Genomic DNA, 21,148 nt, shown 5'->3' with positions numbered 1-21,148 from the left:
TCATCAGAGCAGTTAAATAAGAAAAACAAAAGGCATCAAGCTTCAAAGGAAGAGCGGGAGGCAGGAGACCTCAATGGATAAAACACTTGCCATACAAGCTAGAAGACCAGAGTTCAGATCCTCGGAGGCCATAGAGATGCCAGATAGGTGTGACAGCTGGCCTTGTAGGTCAAAGGTAGGCTCCCCAGAAGAATCTGGCTAATAAGGCTGGGCCAGTGAACTCTGGATTTAACTGAGACCCTGCCTAGTGGGTAAGGTGGAAGAGTGAACAAGACCCTTGACATCAACCTCAGAGTTCCCGTGTACACGTGCCCACATACCTGTATACATGCCTGTCCCCACTCAGGAAACACACATGCATACCACATGCACTTGTTCTCTATTGCCTGGAGAACAATTCGCCATGGTTTAGGTTTTGACTAAGGTTTTAGTAAGTATAGTAAGCAAGCCAAAGTAAGAGGAAAAAGAGAAAATAAAACATCAAATCAGGTGGGGTTGGGGATTTAGCTCAGTGGTAGAGCGCTTGCCTAGCAAGCACAAGGCCCTGGGTTTTGGTACCCAGCTCGGGGGGGGGGGGGGGGGAAACAACATCAAATCAGGTACTCAAAACTTGTAGGAGAAAGTACCCGGGGAGTCCTATTAAGACAGCATATTAAATATTTGCAGACATTATGGTTTGTATACAGAAAACCCTAATATCCTATACAAAGCTACTGGAAGTAATAGATAAACTCAGCAGAGGATCAGGGCACCAAAGGAAAGACCTGCACAAATGGGGGTAGAGAGGTAGCTCAGCGGTTAAGGGTACTGGCTCTTGTGGAGAACCCAGCTTCAATTCCTAGCACCCAGCTCACAACTCGCCCTAACTCCAGTGCCAGGGGATTCAGCACTGTTTTTTCAACTTCCACAAGTAGGCATGCAGATGGTTCAAAAACATACATGCAGGCAAAACTGTCATACAGAGAGGGAGGGAGGGAGGGAAGAGAACCTGTCTGTAATTGGGAATTAAGCCCAGGGTAAGGTATGCAAGTGCTCCACCACTGAACTGCGCTCCCTTTCCTTACCCTTTCTCAGTGTCCAGTGGCTGAGTCTGAAATCTGAAGCTTTTTACAGATGTCAGGGGCTTGCTAGCTAGAAAATGCTGGCCCAGAAGCAAGGCTATCTTAAAAGCACCTTGCACTATTTCTTGTACCTTGGTAGAAGGAAGTGAAGGGTCCAGATTAGCAGTTTTTGAAAGCCTCATTCAGTTTGTGGAGAAAAGGTGCAAGCATCTTACCCTCCTTGAGTGACCTCTTGATGAAGGTAAGCGGCTTTTCTGCCCCATCTTTTCTCCCTTCAGCAAGACCTTCTACCATCCTGTGTCTGTGGTCCCCACTCGGAGCAGTGGGCTTCAGTGTGCCAGCCAGGCGAGCAGTAGGGTGTTAAGCACAGCTCATTCCCATGCTTGTAGCATCTTCTCAGACACTCTGCACCCCCACTCACCCACACACCAGGTACAGAAGGTGAGGATAGGCCTTTCCACAGAAGAGCATAACGTTAGGGGCTGAGAGTCGCCTCTACATTGGAGGGGACCCTAGGAGATGCTTCCTAGCACTTCCTTGTCTTTCTGGAGCTTCCTGACTGAGAAGGGGCATGGACTCCAGTCACCAGGGGCCCAGGCACTTCCTTCAAAGCTGTGCCAGAGGCATAGAGCCAAGCCCAAGCTGACCGATTCCAACATTCCTACGCTGCTTAGGGCTGGCCTCCCTTTTGTTTTATTTTGTTGTTCTTTGTTATCTCTTTGTTTTTGTTCACCTCCTTTTCCTTCCATGAAGCCCTGTGTATAAGGAACTTCACAAAACAGGTACAAGTGAGGGACCAGGATTCAATTTACACTGTCATGCATTGGCTGTATTTCTCTGGCTTGTGCTGAAGTCAGATGGAGTTCCAATGAAATATTAGTCTGTTTCCTTAGATTCTTAAGACCAAACTTATTTCAATTTTGTAAAAAAATATATTATTATGGTTTTAAATTATGTGCATAAGTATCTACAGAGGCCAGAAGAAGGTGATAGGTCCCCGAAACTGGAGTTATGAATTACCCAATGTATGTGCTGGGAATCAAACACCCAGGTTCTTTGTATGAGCAGCTCCTAACCACTGAGCCATCTTGACAACTCCTAGATTTCTTTCTTTTCTTTGTAAAAATATCCGCAGTATGCAGTGTATGTGAGTACCTGCCTACATGTGCATTTTGAGGCCAGAGGCGATACTGGGTATCTTCACTGTTTTCCACTTATTTTTGAGATGGAGTCTTTCTTTGAACCCAGTCCTTGCTGGTTAGCTAGACTGGCTGGTGTGAGCTGGAGGCCCTTTCTCTGCAGGCCCCTGCCCTGCTTTGTCCTTACAGGGCCCCAGCAGGCTCTTATGTGGGGGCTGGGATTAGAGTCAGGTCTTAATGCTGAGGTGGGCACCAACTGCAGCATCTCCCCGGTCCCTTATTTTTCTTTAATTCTTTTTAGTCTGTAAATTTTTGGTCAAAATAATGAGATTTGAGTCCAGCCTCTGACTTTGGGTAGAAATAGCATTCTTAACTGCCCCCAAAACGTTGACATTAGTTTATCACAATGCATGGCCTCTCTCCTGTGATGAAACAGGCAACCTACGAAAGACAGGGTTTGTTCCACCTCTGGGAAATGGTCTATCACTGAAGGGAGTCAGAGCAAGAAATCAAAGCAGGAGCCGAAGCAGAAATCATGGAGGAACACTGTTTACTACTGGCTTGTTCTCCACCGCTTGCTTCCTTATACCACTGTGGGTAAAGCCAAGCCCTCCCCCATCAGTCAACCAATGAAAAATGCCTACCGACAGGGTCACGAGCCGTTTTGGATGGAAATTGTTTCTTAGGTGAGGTCTTCCCACAGGTGTCACAAGTTTGGATCAAGCTGACAAAAAAATAAAATAGTTAGGACAATGTACTGTTGTCTCTTAAGAGTTGATCCAGGAACTAGAAAGATGACTCAGCAGCTAAGACGTAAGTGCTGCTCTCGCAAAGGACCTGAAGTCAGTTCCTAGCACCCAGTCAGGAAGCTCTGATCACATAGCAATCAAGCTCCAGTGAAATCAAGAGTACCTCCCAAGTATGTCCACAGGCCAAGCTGGTCTAGGCGGTGCCTCACTAAGACTTTCTTCCCAGGTGGCTCTAGATTGTAGCAAGTTGACAGTGAAAACCAACCGCCATACCCTCCTTACTAGCCATCCAGTACCCACATCTATGTGTGACCTAACAAACTTCTGTGACAAGCAGGTAAGCCCTTTTGCAATCCCAAGATGGCAGCAGTGTCTTAGGCCCATGGCAGCAGTACACCCCTGCTTCAATAGAATCCACCTACTTGATCCCACCCCCCAAAATATGTTATCAATGACTTTCTTTGTGCCTTTGACAACTGTAGCCATGTTGGAATATTCTATTTGGGCCAACCTGAAGCTTATTTCCAGGATGGTCACTCACATTTGCTAAGGGGGAACAGTTATCTCCTTAACGAGACAGTCACTCACCTACCCAGGCACCCCTCCCTCAATGCAGCTGCTCACACAGATCCTGGGGCTCAGTGAGTCTGCCTCTCTCTTCCTCCCCCACTCTCCCCATCCCCAACCCTGCCCCTGTCCCAAGCACAGTTCTGATTTCCAGGGCTGGGCCTGCCGACTGTCCTCTAGTTCTCAAGGCATGGCTTTCTCTCTTCTCTGTCTCCTGGGGAGCTGTGGGGCTTCCTAGGTGTCACCTTCTCAAATGCTCCTGAAAGGATCCCCAAGTTCTCCTCTAAGTTTGCTCTACATTTTTCTATGAGACTACGGACCCTCAAAGGGAGCCCATTGTTCCTCGGTGACAGATTGACTTGAAAAGTGACCGAGCTCTGAAGGCCCGGGACTTGAGAGCTGATTGCATAGCAGCTCCACTCCTTGTGGAACCAAGCATGAAATAAAATGCCATCGTTGTGGGAGCAATGGGTGCCATTAAGTTTTATGCAGCTTTTAAAGAGAATAATTTGAGTGTCTGCCTTATGGGACAGTCACACGTGGCCACCACCTCAACAGACAAGATAAACTCAGCCCATTAGACACTGTCTGGAGGAACGAGCTGCAGTCTAAACAGACAAGGGGGGTCACTCTGAGCTCTGTGGGAAGAACAGCCTTGAACAACCAGAACCTGTAAGAGACAGCAGGCGGGGCAGGGTCACTGCAGAGGCAAGTGCAGGGTGCTCGGTGCTGGACAGAGCTCATCTGTAACAGAGTCACAAGGAGGGCAATGGGATCTTGGATGGGGATGACCCCCACACAGACCTTGGCTCTGGTCACATCTACAGAGCAGCTGAGGCCAGGACCTAACTCCGAACATCATGTCCCAGGCTTGCTGATTGCATCTAGAACATTCTCCAACTCCTCGGGGTGTGCACAAAGTGCCAATCTGGAAGACAAACCCCCACGGGTGGGCACACACCCAAAATCCTAGCACTCGGAAGGCAGAGGCAAGAGGATCCGGAATTCTGGATTGTGTATCTAGATCTTTTCTCAAAAAACAAAACCAGCCAGCTGAGAAGGGGCATGCTGGCAGGCAAACGCTGAAGAGGCGAGAGGGGCACATGTGTGAGGCCAGCCAGGCACACATTCGGGCTGGGGCTTGCAGAGCATAGGGTGCACAAAGCTACGGGTTTGATTCTCAGCAGCACTTAAGCCACGCAAACACCTAAGAATCAAAGCCACCCTCTGCTTCATACAGAGTTTAAGACCAGCCTGGGTGTGAGATCCTGTCTCCAAACAAACAAACAAACAAACAAACAAACAACCCAGAGTGGACAGCTCTAGGCATCTGCTGCTGTCTCTGAATTCCCCATGTGTTACTGCAGATGTGTGCACATCCCCCCACCCCTTCTTCAGCATCTTTCCCATCAAAGGGTCTGGCAAAGGACTCACTGATGCCTTCCTGGCCATGCTTGTTGGCTCCTCAGAGGGGCAGCGATGGGGTTCAGCAACCACTGTTCACAGTGTCCAGGCTGGTGAAGGAGCCTGCATAAGGAGACATCAGCCATCACAGTGGCTAGAAATTGCAGCTTGATTCTTCCTGGGACAGGTAGGACCAGCTACCCCAGGAATTCCACTGCTCCCCAAAGCCTAACCTGCTGTCCTTGTTGTTTTCACTTAGGTGGAAGCAGCCCTGGGGGGTGATGGAAGCCTGTGACCTCACTTCTTGAGAGGCAGAGGTGAGCCTTGGCTACATAGCAAGGTTGAGGTCAGTCTGGGCTAAATGAGACACGGTCTCCCCCGATTCCCCCTTCCCCAACACCGTCTTTTAAAAAGAGAAAGAAAAGAAAAGAAACAAGAAACCTTAGCAGGTAGGCAGTTCTTGCCCTGGGACCTCCCAGCTATTTGCAAGTTCCTGGGCTTCAGGGACTACCCCAAAACAGTCAGGACCTGACCTCCCGCCTAAAGGAGCTGCAGCTAGAAGAGGACAGAGATCACCCAGCTTTGACTTTAAATGAACCCACTGCTGTCCCCAGAGTCCTCCACTCACAGGTGAGGAGCATTATAGAGAGAAAGGTCTCTCCCCTAGAGAGGCGTTCACAGTCGTGTCGTCCACGGTTTGCTTTATTGTTTTTGAGATAGAGTTAATGTATTCTATTGGGGTAGAATAGTCCTCGCTAGCCTCAAATTCACCGCATAGCAGAAGATGACCTGGAATTCTGATTCTCCTGCCTCCATCCCTTGCATGTGCCACATCCAGTTTGCAGAGCTGGGGAGAGAAGCCAGGAGCTCCTTTCACGATGGGCAGGCTCTACCCACTGAGCCACAGCCATAGTCTCCTATTTCCACAAATGTAAAAAAACACAGATGTTTAATCAAACGTCCTGGTCCTGTTCAAAATATCGTGTGCCACACAGTTGTGATCCCAGCACTCGGCGCTGAGGCCAGAGGACTGTGAGTCAGGGTTAGCCTGATCCATAGAGAGACCCTGCCTCAGCAGAAGAGTGGGAGGGGGAAGGCTCGCTCAGGGATAGAATGCTCAACCCCTTGTTCAAGGTCCTAGGCTCCATCCCCAGGATCAGGGTAAAGCATGTTGGTGAACTGGTGAACTGGTATTTGGATCCCTCTTTCTCTGTGGTGTTTCCTGGGTGAATCCTTCCCCTGATGGGGTCAGGGCTTGTCTGGATTGAGAAATAACAAGTCCTGACTGTGCTAATGACACTGGAACGGATAGTCATGTCCCACAACGTACCGGTTTGCTTTATTGCCACCAACTAGAGTCATGGGGAAGAGAGGACCTCATCCTCAAAGCTGCCTCCATCACACTGACCTATGAGCATATCTGTGGGGCTAATTAATTACTAATTGATGTAGAAGTGCCCAGCCCACTGTGGGTGGTACCATCCCTAAGCAAGTGGGCCTTGGCTGTATAAGAAAGGTGACTGAACAGCAGAGGAGGTAGAGTGATTTCTGGGAGTTTTAGGCAAGAGCTACACAATGAAACACTGTATCTCAAAGCAGACAGACAGACAAAACAGATGACAGACAAACAGATAGACAGACAAACATGTAGCTGAAATATGAGACTAGAAGTCAGTGAGCAGCATCTCTCCAATGTGTCTCCTTCTGTCTCTGTCTTCAGATCTCTCTCTGTCTTGGCTTCCCTGGATGATGGAGCAGTCAAATAAACCCCTTCCTCCCCAAGTTGCTTTTGGCCAGGGTTTTATCAGAGCTACAGAAAGCACACAGGGCACACTGGATATGGTCTCCACTGTCACCTCTGTGGAGAGACACTAACTACTGAACCTCAGAGTACAGGGGTCCCTGTCCTGAGGGCCAGTCACCACAAAGGCAAACAGAGGCCATGTGGTTCCCCCCCAGGAAACCGAGGAGCCTGGGGGCCTTCAGAGGCCGTGACTAACGCTAATGCTGCTGTTGTCAGTCAGGCTCATTAGCAGAGCAATTTGAGCAGAGGATGGCATTACGCTAATTATTCAGCAGCTTGTTAGAGCGGGCACAGAGAGGTTCTGCCATCCGGAAATTAATCAGGACCCTGGCGCATTGTTGGGAGTCCTGAAAGCAGGCAGATAAAAAAAAATGAAGGTGAGCAAAGTTACACAATAATTTCTGTTATTTTTCTACTGTTTTATTTCCCCTGTGAAGAGGACGAGAGCCATTGTTCACCCTTTTCTCTCTTCTTCTTCCTCAAAGCTATGCGTGGGAAGCAAAATGACTGGCATTACAGCTCCAGCCACATTAAGCCCATTAAGAGGACCACACAGATGCATTTGCGCTTTTCTTCACATTGCTCCAGGGAGGGGGCGGCCTCCAGTGACAGCCCAGCCCTTAGTGACAGCCTCACCCCCTCCAAGCTCCAACCAAGGGTCCCTCCTGAGCCCCCTGCCACCCATGCTGTACTCTGGGCCCCTCTGACATCCTTGTTACAAAGCTCCACACTTCTTATACCTTTTTTTTTTTTTTTTTCCTTTTCATTTTTTCGGAGCTGGGGACCGAACCCAGGGCCTTGCGCTTGCTAGGCAAGCGCTCTACCACTGAGCTAAATCCCCAACCCCGCCGGCTCCACACTTCTTAATGCCCCATCCAGTCCAGTGATTCCTCCAACCCACCATAGCCTATTAGGGTCCCAGAAGACCTCGGACCTCGTCAGAGAGAGTCATCGCTTGGTGGGAACTCTCTTCTTGGGGAGTAGCCTGATGTGTGCACCCCAAATGCTCATCCTTTGAGGCTGGGTCCTCTCCCTGGGTGTGAGGACCTTAGTGACCATGCCACAACGACAGATGCTTGGTGGGCGGAGGTGGTGGCACATACCTGAGATCCCAGCACTGGGCAGGTGGAGCAGGGTGATTGGGAAGTACCAGGCCAGCCTTGGCTACATATGGAGTGGCAGACTTTAGAAACCCTGTCACAAACAACAGGCTGCCAGAGCACCTGTCTCGCACAGTGCCAAGCCCTGGCTTCAGTCCTCAGCCCCTTGGAAAGCAGGTGCGGTGATGTGAACCTAAACGCCCAGTTCTCAGATGTAGGCGGACGGATCAGTCGTTGCGGGCTACATAGAGTTTGGGAGGTGAGCCAGGATTGCAGGTGACAGCACTGGTTTCTCTGTGTCATATTCCATCAGACAGATGGTCACAGCTTATCTCCCCACTGTGGTAGAAATGGACATTGGAGTTGAGATGAAATATGTATTTTCATCAAATAGACCCCCCACCCCCACCCCTACCCCCACCCCTGGAGCTGAGGACCGAACCCAGGGCCTTGCACTTGCTTGGCAAGCGCTCTACCACTGAGCTAAATCCCCAACCCTTGGTTTGTTTTGAGGTAGGATTTCTTTTCTGTGTAGCCCTGGCTGTCCTGGAACTGGCTCTGTAGGCCAGCCTGGCCTTGAGCTCACAGAGATCCTCCTGTCTCTGCCTCCCAAGTGCTGGGGTTAAAGGCTTGCACTACCATGTTTCGAGTGGACTTTTAAGTGACTTCTAGGCACAGCAGCCTAGTAGCAGGGCTGGGGACTCGTGCCCTCACCCCAGCATCCTCTCCTGCTCCTAGAACTCCAGAACAGCAAAGGGTATGAGCCAAGTCACCTGCACTTGGCATGGCCACCCTTGTGCTCTCAAGAGAGCGTTCCAAAGGCTCCATCAGAAGCCTCCCCTGATGACAGGGCCCCAGCACATGCTAATGTGTGAGCTGGGTAGTCCGGGCTCCTGGTCTAGCCAAATCCGGCTCCAGGAAATTCTGAAGAGCTTTCAGTGCTGAAGAGGACAGTTCCAGAGCCTACAGGGACAAAGAGCAACTTGTCATCAGTTTGGAGAACTGGGGACAGAAGTGCACAAGGAGAGATCTTACATCTTTGAGGAACCCTGCCCCATACTGCACCAGCTGCCCCCCCCCCCCCGGCCTGTCGGGCCAAGATCTAAAGTCACATCAGGGCCTGACTGGGCTGCTGGTGGGGAAGGAAGTTCTGGGACAAAAGGGCTCTCCCTGAAGTCATCTGGCAGAGGCATTGAGGCCCAGACACATTTTATCAGGCTATTGCCTCACAGTCCTGTTGTCATTCCTTCTGGGGACAAGGAGTCCCCAGACAACTTGCTTTGTTCTTGCAGCATTGGTGGCTGGTAGACAGGTTTCGAGGAAGCTGTTACAAGAACAGACTGCTCCAAGTCCAGCGGGGAGGGGCTGGCTGGTGCCCGAGATGACATGCTCTGCTGGACCAGAGTCCCAACAGCTGGGGAACAGTCAGGGACACTCCCAGGAGCCTGTGTCCCTTCTCAACTGTGCCTTCTGACCTTAAGATGCATTTTCCCCAAAGCAGTGCAAGGCAGCTGACATGGAGATCCAGGGAGACAGACTCCAGGCTCTGAGGGAACCCAGCCCCTCAGCTCCCTCCAAACAGCAAGAGATGCCTGACGACATTGGCGTGACTGTGAGGCAGGGACAGGAAGAGGAACCACCTATACCCTCTAAGACAGCCTAACCTTGGTGATGAGAGGGGTTGAGGTAAGACTGTGTCAGGGGCACCCTGCGTCAGGGACAAGCGCCACGTCACTTGTCCACAGCCATGTTCTCATTACTCAGAGTAAGATTCTGCCCTGGGAACAGAAGTGCAGTAATTTGCCTGGAGACATTTTGTGGTGTTCAGTGTTGAGAGTACTGCATGCCACTGGTGCAGACCATGGAGGCTGGGGAAGTCAACACATGCAGTGACCAGTTCCAAATGTCAGCCCAGAAGTCCACCTCCAGCGGCAGGGAGGGCGAGGACCAGAGACACCAGTGCACCAAGTTCAGACTGCAAGGCTGCACCGGGCACTCTGCACAACCCTCACTCTGCTTCCCACAATGCTCTCTGTCCACCTCTCCCATGACAGCCATCATGGGACTCTCATTCTGTAGATAAAACAGAAGATACCATAGCTCCCTCTCTCTCACACGACCAATAAAGCTGGATGACCCCAAGGCTCTCAGGGCCGGTGACACTGTGGGGAGTTTAGGGAAAACTGCCCTGTTTTCCTTTCATGAGGGCTCACCGGAGCCGGCAGCAGCTCTAGGGCTGGCTCTGCTCACAGTGTGGCATCTCATTTGGTTCCCACCAGAAAAAAGAGTGCTGTGCTTGGCAGGACAGGTGACATGTTGGTGAGGAGGCACCTGGAAGGGAAGAATGACTGATTCTGAGCTGGTGCCATAGCTCAGTAGTAAAGTATTTGCTCAGGTGATGTGAAAACCCAGGTTCAACCCCTAGATCCACAAAGCGGCTGGGGCCAGCAGACGGCTTGGTTGGTAAGGTGCCTGCGGCACAAGCAAAAAGACCTGGGTTTGGATCCCCAGAACCTGTGGGGAAAGCTGACCTGTAATCCCAACATGGGCGGGGTGAGGAGGCAGGAGGATGCTCACTGGGTTGACAGTCTCAGGGATTTGCTAAGCTTCAGGTGCACTCAGGTCCAGTGAGAGGCCCTGTCTGAAAACTATGGGGCTCTCCAGAAGAACGGCCAACAGCCACTGTCAACTCACGCACATCACATGCACTTGCATGTCCATGCACACCCATAGGAACAGGTATACCACCATCACCACCACCACCACCATCACCACCACCACCACTACCACCACCACCACCACCATCACCACCACCACCACCATCACCACCACCACCACCACCACCATCACCACCACTACCACCACCACCACCACCACCATCACCACTATCACCACCACCACCACCACCACCACCATCACCACTATCACCACTACCACTACCACCACCACCACCACCATCACCATCACCACTACCACCACCACCACCATCATCACCACCACCACCACCACCACCACCATTACCACCACCACTACCACCACCCCCACCACCACCACCACCACCATCACCACCACCACCACTACCACCACCACCACCACCACCACCACCATCACCACCACCACCACTACCAACACCACCAACAACAACAACAACACCAACAACAACCAGATGGAAAGAAGGGGTGGGTTTCTGATTCTGTGTTGAGGCACACACAGCCCCACCAGCTGATCTTGGGAGACAATTCCTGCTAGCCTCCAGCCCCATATTGTACCCCATTTCTACTGGGGGCTACAGGAAGTCACACGACAAGTAGCTTCTATCCTGTGGCAAGCCAGGCTATTTGGTGTGATGTGCTGGACAGGATCCTTTCTATCTGGGGACAGCCAGATGGAAACCATGCCCAGAAGTGACCTCGAACTTCTACCAAACCCCATGGTTGGGGAGCTCAGTGGCAGTTCCCACTCCCAAAGTCAGGTTCAAGTACTACCACACCATGAACTGAATCCAGCAGACTGCTGGATATGCATGAAGCCCATTCGCCCTCCCTGAGGAGCATAGTCACTCACATCCCAGGTTCAGTAGAGCTACTGTGCGTCTTCAGTGCTGACACCTGTGACACAGTGACATCTGTGTCATCCACAGTGCTGACCACAGGGAGGATAGGCAGGGATTAGAACATGGCCATGAACCAACCATCACCACAGAAGCTGGGAGATGCAGGACAAGCTTCAGAGGAGGCCATACCTGTCACCGAGGCATTTGGGACTTCTGGGAGAGTCAGTGCCTGCTATCTTATACCACACAGACCGTGGTATTGTCACAGCAGCAGCCACAGGAGATGAACCTACAAATCCAGAGTCCCCAGCTCTCCAGCAGGACTCAGCAAAGGCTGTAGTGCCCAGTATGGCCAGTGGGGGCGCTATTGCTGAAGTGAGCTGCCACCTGCACCTGGTCACACAGGAACAGCTAAACTTTGCTCTGCTCACAGTGGCTTTGCACAAAGACTAGCAGGGCCTAAAACCAACATGTTAAGAGATTGGATTAGGTTGCAGGAGGGAGGGCACCCTGGCCACATTCAGTGACATTCAATCTGGACCCAGAAACCATTTGCTAGGACTCCTGAAAAGGCTGTCCTAACAGGCTGAACATCTGGATCCTCTAGAACCCACCAGAAGACCCAGCCCAACTTCCTCTGCTGGGAACAAGGAGGGTCACCATGAAGACTCTTCCCAGAGCAAGGCTGATCCCCAGGAGTGGGCCAGGAAACCCTCAGGAGTCTGGGGTATGTGAGTTTGAAATAAGAACTGGTCATCCCTACCAGCACCAAATGCTGGACCTGAGCAAACACTGGGCTGTGGCCGCAGTGTCCAGAAAGGATATTAAGAGCAGAGAGTTTTCAGGTCATACAGCCAGACCTCACCATGTGGACCCAAGCCACTTGTCTGGTCTCACTCCACCCAGGAGGCACTTGGGCACTTGGTCTGGTCAGAAGAATCAGGACTTTATATAAAAGATGGATGCTAGAGGCTGGAAAAGTCAGGGGCAAGAGTGAGTGAACGTGCGGGTGAGTGAGGGTTAAGACAGGAGATGAGGAGGAGGAGATGGGTGGAGAGGGAAGAGCCACTAAGCAGGAAAACAATGCAGGGGATGTTGCACATGGAGAAGCCAAGGGGAGGCTGGAAGAAAACTGAGACTTTCTAGAATGAAGAGGCAGAGGAAACCTTGAAGGACAGGAACTCTCTGTTATGAGCCAAGCCTGCCCGAAGGTTGCCTTTCACCAATAAAGTTTTATTGGCACACAGCCTTGTTTGTTCAGGCCTATGTTGCCTGTGGTTGACCTGTGACAATGACTACATAGCCTGTTGTCCTTGGCAGAGAACATTTGCTGGCCTTAGAGTTAGAAGCATCCAATGGTTGCTTCCCACTCTGCCCACCCTCAGACATGACAAGAACTAGGGGTCAGGAGGTGACTGTACCCAAGTGGCTTGAGGTCCCACTGCACCTGAACCCTTTGTGTATATGAAAGAGAGCTACTCCACTTCCCACAGCAGTCTGGCTGTCTCGAGGGAGGGCCAATTTCTCTGGAATTTTCTCAGCTCAAGTTCATAATTCTGGCAAATGGTCTCAAAATGTGTTTCTAATAGTTTCAAGGGAGACTCAAATCTTGTTAGGTGACGCCAATGTGAATTTAAATATAAATCTGCACTTGCCTGGAACACTTTCAGTTATTAAAATTATCCATGGGAGGCAAATAAAGACATAAAAATGCAAATGAATGGACAGAGCCTTTGCCCAGGCTCTGGGGTCCCATCCAGGCCACTGTAAGGGTCTCACCCTTCATCATGGCCACCAGCCCCACCCTGGAATTTCCAGAGTCAAAAGAAGAACCTGGGCTATGGCAGAGGAAGAGGCTCATGTCTCAGCCACAACGTATAAAAAGAAACAAAAGCAAACCCAGATGTGACAGCAGCCACAGCTCCTGGCAGGACATGGTCTTCATCCTGTGTTCAGAAAACCCATCACCACTCAGTTTCAATGGCCCAAATTACCGATAATTTCAGCACAAATCAGACCATTACTTGCTGCTGCGAGGACGCTTCTGTCCTTTGTTGAAGAGTGAGAGGTGAGTCTGTTCTCTGCAGACAGAAGAGGCGTGGGGTGGGGGCGTTCCTGGTGTGTCCCTTCACCCTTTTCCTGGAAGACCTGGGGCTGACGAATGGGCCTGCCACACTTCTGCTGAGGCCCTGAGCTCTGACCTGCTCCCAGCAGGCTCACGTGTGGCCCCAGAATGATGTCAGGAGACTGACACTAAGCATAGAGCCCACTGTGGATCGCCCAAGATTCACTGAACTCAGGCTGGGACTCAGGTGTGGGGAGATCCGAGCAGGGGAAATCCAGAATGCGCAGCCCAGAGCCTTTGAGCTGACTTTAGAGATGAGGCCCCTGACACAGTCTTACCTCAACCCCTCTCCCGGTCACCTCTCTTTGTCTCTCCCTCCCCCTTCTTCTTGACTCTCACAAAACACTGGCCAGATGAGCTCGCTCGCAGAGAGGTACCTCCCACAGGCCAGGAGAACAAAGCCAGGCTCCAGCAGTCTAAGAAAGACATTTCTGTTGCATAAGCTATTTGATTTCTGACATTTTGTTACAGGCTGAACTAACATACTGCGGCCACCAGGTCAAAAGCTGGCCTCTGGAAGGGTACCACAGAGAAGAGGCAGAGGCTCAGAGGTTTACAGGAACACCCTCCTGGGATCTCAGTGGGGTCCTGAGGGCTGAGGCAGAGGGCTCTGGATTCCTTTCACCCTTGGCAGTAGGGAGTCATGGTTTTCAGAAGAAAAACACAGGGAGGAGGTGCAAGCATCAAAGATTGCAATTGAGGTTTGTCAACAGCTCTCTAGACTGAGCATGCCCTGAGGCCCCTGCCTGAGGCTCTTGGCCACTTTGTGATTGACACATGCAGCTGAGGGTTGGGGGGGCCAGCAGGGTGTGTGCTTCTTCTGTAATGCTTGTCTCAGCTGTGACGTGCAGTGAATCTGCAGTGTGACTGCAGGCCTGCAGCTGCCGTCTCTGGGTGGGGCTTCTACTGGGGTGACCAGCAAGCCTGCTAGCAGTCTTTTGACATTTGCTTTGGTTTTTCCAAGGTTGCCTCGTTTTCCCAAGTTGGTAGTGAAACTTGGAAGAGCTTTGTGACTGCCACTGTGCCTCTCCTGCCAGGCTGAGCTGGAACCAACACATCACACTTGGGACAGTTTCTCTTTGTTGCTTTTTAAGAGCAGAAAATTCCTTGAGGCAGGATTAGCTGGGGGGCTGGGTTGGGGGGGGTGCCCCGAGCCCCATTCCCTCCATTCCAAGGCAGACCAGGCCCCTTCTCGCTCTGCTGTCCTCTCTGCAGCCTTGGCTCCTCCAGCCTTGGGCTCCCTGGTGCTCCATTTTCCTTCCAACTGGGCGTCTTTCTACCCCACTTGCTTTTTCACTGTGGACCTGCATTCGCGTGCCCACTAATAACCATACAGCACAATCACTGTTGGGCTGGCTTGAGATCTCTTCTGACAAGGAAATTAGTCCAATTTTTCTCAGTTTAAGCCTCAGGAAGATTCTTAGGACATAAGAATCCTCATAGGGGCATAAGGCACGCACATTCTTCACCAAAATATCACAAGAATGGCCTCTAGCCCAGTGGCTAATTCTGCTCCCCTCTGACACCACTTTCGCTGAGACTCCGTACTCCACATTGCTCTCAGAGTTCCGTCTTCTGAGTTCCCACTAGGATGGCCACTAAGCCTGCTTACAGCATTCAATCACTTCCCTAAAGATGGCGATCTCAGAGTCTCTGGCATCCTCCCCACAGCATCCTGGTCAGGCCTGTCACAGCAATAGCCCACTCCCCATACCAACTTCTGTCCTACTTACTCCTCTAACGCTGTGACAAAGCGACTTTGAAAAGACAGCACTCAGCTGGGCTTACGGTCTCAGAGCCATGATGGCAGAGCGAAGGCAAGGTGCGGGAACAACTGAGAGCTCACATCTTGATCCACAGTAGAAGTCAGAGTTTGCCTGGGAACAGTGTGAATCTTGTGAAACTTCCTCCAACAAGGCCATACCTCCTAGTCTTCCCCCTAAGTTCCTCTGACTGGGGACCAAGTATTCAGACAGTCTATGGGGGCTGTGGTGGTTTAAATAAAAATGATTCCCATAGGCTCATATATTTGAATCCTTAGTCACCAGGGAGTCAGACTGTTTGAAAGGATTAGAAGGATTAAAGGTGTGGCCTTGTTGGAGGAAGTGTGTCACTAGGGGTGCCCCTTGAGGTTTCAAATGCCTGTGCAGCAAGGCCCAGGTGCTCACTTGCATTCTCTCTCTCTCTCTCTCTCTCTCTCTCTCTCTCTCTCTCTCTCTCTCTCTGCTTGCAGACCAAGATGTAGCTCTCAGCTAACTCTCCAGCACCAGGCTGGCCTCCCCACCAACATGCTCCCTGCCATGATGATAATGAACTAACCTTTTGAAACTGTAAGCCAGCCCCCAGTTAGATGTTTGTTGTTTTTTAAAAAAATAAGATTTGGTATGATCACCTGTGTCTCTTCATAGCAATAGAACATGGTTAAAGACAAGAATCATTCTCATTCTAACCACTACAATGTCTTTCTTCATTTTGATGGGGTGAGGCTGTGCAAGCCATAACCAGGGTTATCTCAGACCCCAGGGCCCCCAAACACTGGAGTGGCTCTCCTCTGAGTACCAGCCCTGCAGGCTGGTCATAGCCTCAGTATCCCTGTCCGTTAGGATACCCCTCTCCCTCTAGGTAACTGGTCACGAAAACTGGGAGGCTCAGCTCCTCAGGGCTCAGTACCCAGAGGCTTAGTTCTCTGAAAGAGGAATAGGGAACTGCCCAGAGGATCCGGGGCCATGGAACCAGCCCCAGGGAGGTCTTGGCTCTTTTGTGTCGTGTCCTGAGCCCAAGGGTGAGGCAGTAAGGAGCCTGCACCGAAGGGAAACAGTGTGGCCTGTGGACTGGGCTGTGGGTAGGGCAGCATTCTCTGTTGAGCGGAAGCAGGGTACAAGTTCCAGATCCCACACTGTTACCTCCCCAGGGACTGGAGGACTTTTATTTTAAGAAAAGTTCATTTTGAGGGGAGAGGTGTCATTCAATCTAGAAGGCTGCCAGGCATCGTGAAGCTGCTCTGTAAAGGGCAGAAATAACCTAATAAATCAAATCGGATTTGCAGGCAGCGGCCGGGGTCACTGGGCTGTCAGCGTGGCTGAGATGGGAGAGGAGGATGGAGTCTCAGTGAAAGGCCAGGACATTGGCAAGTGCCCCAGGACCAGGCCATGGCTGGGACAATGAGCGAGTGCCACCACTCAGAGAAACAGAGAAGAGAGCCACTCTCCTCCTGTGTGACAAGCCCTAGGCCTGCACCTAGCCTCCCCCAGGGTTCTGGCCATCCTTGATGGGTCCTTCTTGCCTTTGATGGCCTGGCAGCGGGCAGGAGTGAGATGGGTCAAGGTCACTAGAGACACCCAAGCAGTTGCACACAGGTGGCAAACCCACACTCACAATTGCACACAGCAATGCTACAGCAGCTCACACAGGCACACACACAGGCACACAGGCACACACACAGGCACACAGGCACACAGGCACACAGGCACACAGACACACAGGCACACAGGCACACAGGCACACAGGCACACAGGCACACAGGCACACAGGCACACAGGCACACACACAGGCACACAGGCATACAGGCACACACACAGGCACACAGGCACACAGGCACACAGGCACACACACAGGCACACAGGCACACAGGCACACATACAGGCACACAGGCACACAGGCACACAGGCACACACACAGGCACACAGGCACACAGGCACACACACAGGCACACAGGCACACACACAGGCACACAGGCACACAGGCACACAGGCACACAGGCACACAGTCACACAGGCACACAGGCACACAGGCACACAGTCACACAGGCACACAGGCACACACACAGGCACATAGGCACACAGGCACACAGGCACACAGGCACACAGGCACGCAGGCACCCCCGCAGACCACCCCCCCTACACACAGAGCTGTATCCAGATGTACACACACATCAGCCAAGCCCAAACACAGAAGCCACGGCTGCCCAGCTGCCCCTCGGTGAGTGTGCAGGTGACGCCCCTCGGTGAGTGTGCAGGTGAAGGCCGTGTTGAACCGTACAGTTGGCACCTGTGGGCTCATTAAGCCTCCCTTTAGTTTTAATTTTGTATTTGAAGACCAGGTCTTGGGTACCCACGGCTGGGAACTCACTGTGCAGCTGAGGCTGGTTTAAAACCCCAACTCTTCTGCCACTGCTTCCTCACTGCTAAGATTACCAGAGTAAGCCAGCACAGCTGTCCGTGTGTGTGTGTGTGTGTGTGTGTGTGTGTGTGTGTGTGTGTGTGTGTGTGTGTGCGCGCGCGCGCGCGCACGTGCGTGTGCCCCTGCACACTCACAGAGGACGTCTTGTGTGTGTCTTGCTCTGACACTGTCCACCTCATTCCTTTGAGTCAAGGTCTCTCCCCAAACCTGACCTAGGCTGGCAGCCAGCAAGTCCTCCTGCCTCCCCCCAGCCCCAGCATCAGAGGTCTATACACAGCAAGCCCTGCCTGCTGTTTTTAATGTGCACAGATGTTTGCCTCTATGTTTATCTGTGCACATGCATGCCTGGTGCCCCTGGAGGTCAGAAGAGACCATCAGATCCCTTGGAACTGGACCTGGAGCTTGAGATGGCCAAGAGTTCAGGGAATTGAACTCAGGTGTGCTGTAAGAACATGTGCTCTGGTTTGGTTTGGTTTGGTTTGGTTTGGTTTGGTTTGGTTGGTTTTTCTATGTAGCCCTGGCTATCCTGATACTCACTCCATAGACCAGGCTAACCTTAAGCTCAGATCCACCTGCCTCTGCCTCCTGAGGGCTGGGATTAAAAGCCTGTGCCACCATGGGCTGACAGAACAGGTGCTTTAACACAGAGCCACGCCTTCAGCTCCAGTGCCCATGGTGCCACAACGAATCCTCACCCACTGAGCCCCTTCTTTACCAACCCCTCTTTTTGACATGGGGTCTCCATATGTAGCTCAGGCTGGCCTCCTGAGTATTAGGAGTATAGGAACGCACTACCACCCTTAACACATTATTTTTATTTTGCTTAATTAAGTTTTGAGATGGGGGTGATTGCTCAATGGTAAGAGCACTGGCTACTCTTCAGAGGACCTGGGTTCGATTCCCAGCACCCCCATGGCAGCTCACAACTGTCTGTAACCCCAATCCTTGGGGATCCATTGTCCTGGCTTCCCAAGGCACCGGCCATGTACATGGTATACACACATGCTACATACATGCACAGAAACATACATACATACATATATACTAACATACATACATACATACATACATACAAGCATACATATGTCCAAACATACATGCATGTATACATACATACATATAAACATACATGCAGGCAGATGGCAATACACATAAAATAAAATAAATAAATCTTAAGAAAGTTAGTCTGAGACAGAGTCTCACTATGTAGTCTAAGCAGGCTTTAAACTCACAAGCCTCCTGTCTCCCTTTCCCAACAACTGGGTAGAGGGGCCTGTGGCAGTACTGCAGGCTGTTTTATATTACTTTAAAGAGAAGGCAGAGAGAGAGAGAGAGAGAGAGAGAGAGAGAGAGAGAGAGAGAGAGAGAGAGAGAGAGAGAGAGAGAGAGATCTGGCCTGAACGGAAACTCATTGCTAGTCAAGATACAATCTTTATTTAAAATCTCTCAAGGTATGGTGAGCTGTAAACACCACACAACTAAACCAAGCTTCCTCGGTGGAGCAAAACAGATTTCCAGAAGAGTCTAAATGAGGACCGCTGCCCTCAGCTCCCATCCTGCTGTGAGGCTGAGCACTGCCCATACCCAGCATGCACTGCACCTTAGTCAATTTTGTCATCACCACCTGTGGCCTCGCATGTTGTTTGGGTTTTCTCAGAGATCAGAAGAGGATGCTGGATCCTCTGGGACTGGAGTGTGACAGCGAGGGGGGGGGGATTCTGGAAAGAAAACTGAGTTCTCTGCATGGGTAGCTTGCGCTCAGCCTCTGAGCCATCTCTGCGGCCTCAGGGCAAGGAGTCGTGCTCTGACCAAGTTCATCTGTGAAGTATGGAGTCCCCGCTATGCATGGAGCCTGGTTAGGCATGATATGGGACTTTTGTAACCACACGATTCCCATTGTTCTTTCCTCATTCTGAGAAGGAACCCGGGGACTGCGTGTCAGGTAAATACTCTCCCTACTGAGCTGCAGACCCTGCCTGTCGCTATTTTCTTCCTTTCTCTCTTTTCAGCAAACATTTTAACACTTTTTATTTAGTTGTTTGGAAGGAACGTAAGTGCATGTGTGGGAGCTGGTTCTCTCCTTCCCCTACATGGGTTCTCTGGAGATTGAACTCGGGTCATCAGGCTTGGTGCTTGGCTGGTGGGGTCTTAGTTTTGTTTTAAACAAAACATCATGAAGGGTAGCAAGAAGAAAAGAAGAAAGGCTTGCTTTGTTGGAGAAACCAAATTTGTTTGTGTGTGTGTGTGTGTGTGTGTGTGTGTGTGTGTGAGAGAGAGAGAGAGAGAGAGAGAGAGAGAGAGAGAGATGTGCTTAGAAAGTTATTGCTACTAAGTATTTCCAAAACAAGTCTTTTGGCTGTGAGGACCATCCTTGGCTACAAAGCAATTTGGAAGCTAGCCTGAGCTATAGGACACCCCCCCAGGAGGGAGAATAAGAGGGAATACTTATCTTCAAAATACTGACTCTTTATACAGTTTTACAAATTTCAAAGCTCAGTTTCCAAAATCTCGGTGACACTGATGGAGCTCGTGGCTAGAAGAGCAGGGTCATTCACAGCCCGGGAGGGCAGCTGCGTCACCTAATATGAAACATGGGCTTTGATAGTTACGTAAGCCCACGGCTGTCAGGACAGTCGGGAGGACACTGTGACCCTTCTGACGGTGTTCCTCAGCTCCTCAGAGTCGTGTCTGTGTCCAGGTCACTGTGATGATCACGGCGGTTCACAGCCCAGCTCCTGTCAGCAGCAAGGGGACAGGCTGCCTGGTTGCCCACAGAGCCTGGGTGTGGGGCAGCTCTGTCTCCCTCTACCATCTGCTATGGGCGGTCTGTCCTGGGTGCCCACGGAGCCATGGCACAGGATCGTTCCTTTTCCTTACATCCTGAGATGGCCTCTGTGTACTTTCCTCAGAGGTTCCCCCCGTTAACGATCTGTGGTCTGTTGAGTTGGGGTCCTACTTAGCTTTCTATTGCTACACTAAAACCCCGACTAAAGAGACTTGGAGAGGAAAGGGTTCATTTGGTTCACAGGTCCCAATCGCATTCAATCTCTCAGGAGAAGTTGGGACTGGACTCAGCAGACTCAGACAGGAGCAGAAGCACAGACATCATCATTTCCTGTTTACCATGCCCTGACAGGCTCACAGCCATCCCATCTCCTGGGGTGGCACCACCCGCAGCCACCCAACCATCAAGAGAGTGTCCCCATAGAGTCACACACAGGCCAATCTGATGGAGGCTTTCCTCAGCTGAGGTTCCTGCTTCCCTCTAAGGTGTGTGTCAGATTAACAGCTGTAGCTACTGTGGCACTGACGCAAGAGTTAACCCCCCAGGGGTTGGGGGTTGCTCAGACCCAGGTTCTCCCAGTGAGTCCCACGGCCACCTGGCCTCCTGTGTGCGCCGGTACCCAGAACCCTTTTCCTGTCACGAAGCCTTCTACATTCCCAGTCTGCCACCACACAGGCGATGG

This window comes from Rattus norvegicus, chromosome 1 (assembly GCF_021556685.1).
Source record: "Rattus norvegicus strain SHRSP/BbbUtx chromosome 1, alternate assembly SHRSP_T2T, whole genome shotgun sequence".
NCBI classification, from domain to species: Eukaryota; Metazoa; Chordata; class Mammalia; order Rodentia; family Muridae; genus Rattus; species Rattus norvegicus.
The sequence above is the reverse complement of the archived record's forward strand: the minus strand, read 5'-3'. Positions refer to the sequence as shown.